The sequence below is a fragment of the Blastomyces dermatitidis genome, assembly GCF_000003525.1.
Source record: "Blastomyces dermatitidis ER-3 genomic scaffold supercont1.8, whole genome shotgun sequence".
Lineage (NCBI taxonomy): Eukaryota > Fungi > Ascomycota > Eurotiomycetes > Onygenales > Ajellomycetaceae > Blastomyces > Blastomyces dermatitidis.
In genome coordinates this window covers 335,885-339,161 of record NW_025544781.1, presented here as the reverse complement: position 1 = coordinate 339,161, position 3,277 = coordinate 335,885, and positions in this window count along the sequence as shown.

Below are 3,277 nucleotides of genomic sequence, written 5' to 3'. Positions count from 1 at the left end.
GAGTTGTATTCTTTTAATTCATTTTTAAGAAGTAGTATTTCTTCTTCACAGTCAAAAATTTCAACTGAAATATTATAAAGAATGAATTTGTCTTACTTTTTATCTCTTTCAGATAGAATTATTATATTTAGTAAAGATTCTACTACTGACTTTCAGAGATTCTCATTCTGAATAAGAAATTCAGCACTGAATTCAGATATTATAGTCAGAATAATGAAGTTTTCAAAGAATGATAACTTAATTAAAGCTATAACTGATTTTTAAACTTTAATATCAGTTATTAACTGAGAAAAGAACTGCTGATTAATTTCATTTCTAATTCTGAAAATGAGATTTGAGTTTAGCTTATTTCTTTGTAGAATGTTCTGATTTGAGACTTTGAGAATAAGTCTTCTATTTCTGAAGATTTAAAAGTTTTTCTCTTTTTACATTTTTTCATTCTCTTTTCTATGAATAGAAGTATGAGCAGTATTCTTCTCAGTTTTCTCAGGATTTTGAGAAGATTTTAAGATAGCAGATTTAGAGATAGCAGATTCAGCTGCTTAAGTATATATTTTCTTCTAATTTAAAGAAGAAGAAGAAGTAAAAAAAAAAAGAAGAAGAGTAAGATAAAGAGTCAGTGATTATACTAGAAATTTTCAATGTTTTTTAAACTGTGTTTGAAATTCTAAGTTTGAACTTGATCATCTTCTGTAGTTGTCTAGTCTGAGTATAAGAAATTAATAGAACTTCTTCATTCATCTCACTCAGACACTGCTTTTCAAGAATCTTGCTTACTTTTTCAAGTTTCTGTATTTCAAGAACTTGTTATTTCTCTATTTCTTCTTTCTTTCTTCTCTTCAGAATTTCAATCTCAGAAATAGTATTTGAGAAAGCATCTTTTTTCACATCAACTGAGTGTATTTTTAAACTCATTATTCTCACTCAATGAAAAGTTGATCAGACTGTTTTAATTGAGATATTTATTAAACTCTTTTAAAAAGTTGATCAGACTGTTTTAAAAGAAGAATAAAAGACTTTTATATATAAAATATCTGATTTTTTTCACACTAGTTCAGTAACTAGATTGGATTTTTAAAGAGAATCTAATAAACTAAAATTAATTTTTAAGATAAATCAATAAAATCTTTATAATCTCTTTCTTGAGATACAGTGAGAAAAAGTATGATATCAATTGATAATAAATCAGATAATATAACAGTTTTTAAGAGAAAAACTGATAAAAAATAAATCAATTTTTTACAGAGAAATTGATTAAAACTATTTAATTTTATTCTAAATTATTTAATTCTTCTCACACAACAAGTGTGCAACTCAAATCAGTTAATAAAAAGTGTAAAAAAGAATTAAGTATTAATAAAAGCTCTTTAGTCACTGAAAAAGTAATTCTTACTTAAAAGAATATAAAATTATGACAGAAAACAGCTCTGTTTTTAATTCTTTATAAGAATATTGTATAAAACTCAGAGAAAAACATCTTACTTTTTTAAGAGAAGTAAAAAACTATTTCTAAGATTTTTTTTTTTGCATTAACTACTGCAGAAGAATAAGATAGAAACTGCTAAGATATATACTACTATATATTCTCTATCAAGACTTTCTCTCTTCAGAGTCTTGATATTATAGAGAATATAAGTCTATTTCTATATAATAATATAAATATTGTCAGTGAGATGTAGAGGAACTGATTATTTATATCTTAAAATAGAAGACTTTATCAATGATTATATTAATATAGAGTTAATTCTTAAATTCAATAGAAATCTAATATTACTGTTCTCAATCTCTTACAGAATCTATTGAATATTGAGATATTAAAACTACATTTAATATATCTCACTATGCAGAGATTAAAGACTCAGTCAGATCTTGAGATATACTGATTTTATAGTTATTGATATGCTGTTGACTTATTATTCACTAATTATATATTAAATGCTGTTACTGAGATATCTTTTTGTATTATTCTATCAGAGATGAGTCAGATTGAGAGAAATAGTACAAGAGTGAGACTTAATATTGATGTCTAGATACACTGATGACAGACTGTGAAGATTGCACTTCAGAAGTGTCTGTTGATTATATACTTGATATTATCACTGTTATTCACCTTTAAGGGCCGCCCGGGCGGGAAACGGCCCTTCCTGATGTGGAAACTGGGCCGTCCCTTTCTGTGCTTGCGGTCCGCGCCGCCGACCCCAGCTAAACCGCAATGTCTATATAAACCCACACCTCTTGCTGTTCTAACGACCTCGCTCCGCTATCGTTCTACCCTCGCCCTCATTCAACCACGCTCGTCAACACTCATCATCACTCACCAACACTCACCCACACTCGCCCGCGCTCACGCTCGCTCTCACTCGAGCCTGCCTAGGGTCATCAACGTGCGTCTGGGGCCTGGAATCTTCCCTTTGTTCCCCCTCTCACCCCGTGCTCACTACACTACACTCATCTTCTGTAGAATTTCCCACCCTTCCTATTCAGTTCCCATGCTACACTCTTTACATTCCTCTGCCTTTACTCTCTCTACAGCCTCTCTGTCATCAGGCCATTCAATCTCAATATCTGGCCGTGTACTCCGTGGTAGTGCAGCACGTGTTTGTCACTTCCGCCCTGCAGGTCCTGTCAGGCTCTCTCTGTTGCCTTGACAGGCGAGGCCCGGCTTTGTGCCCTGCCCAGTGGGGGTTTCTCCCTTTCTCCAGTGGCAGGAGCATGGTGATGTGTCACAGTGAAGGAAAGAAATTTTTCTGCATATTCAACTCTTGCAGCATGGCTGATGAGGTGACTTGAACATAACTCTGACATGAGTGAATTTTTGATCATGCTACAGTTGTCTCCTGATCAGTAGCATGACACTGAATTAACAGCAATGAAGGTCTTCACTGAAGATTGAGATTCAGCCCTGATATTCTAGCACTAGAATTAAGTGAGAGAGAGAGAATTATGTGAAATTGCAATGTGATATTACACTGTATACACTGTATGTCTTAGCTGAATGAATTGAGAGATTTATTCAACTACTGAAGATCTCTGCTTATATAACAGAGAAGTACATTAAAGTGTCAGAGAATATATAATAAGCAGGTCAAGAACATTATCAGTTAATACTACAGTCTGAGAAATAAGAAGTAAGAGAGACTGTGATTTACCTGTACTTACTGTGAAATATAACAGCTGATATCTCAAGATAATGAGTAATGCACAATTTCTCTCTTAATTTACTAAGATTTAATCAGCTTCTGAGATGCAAGATATTAAGCTTATTTAAGATAATAAG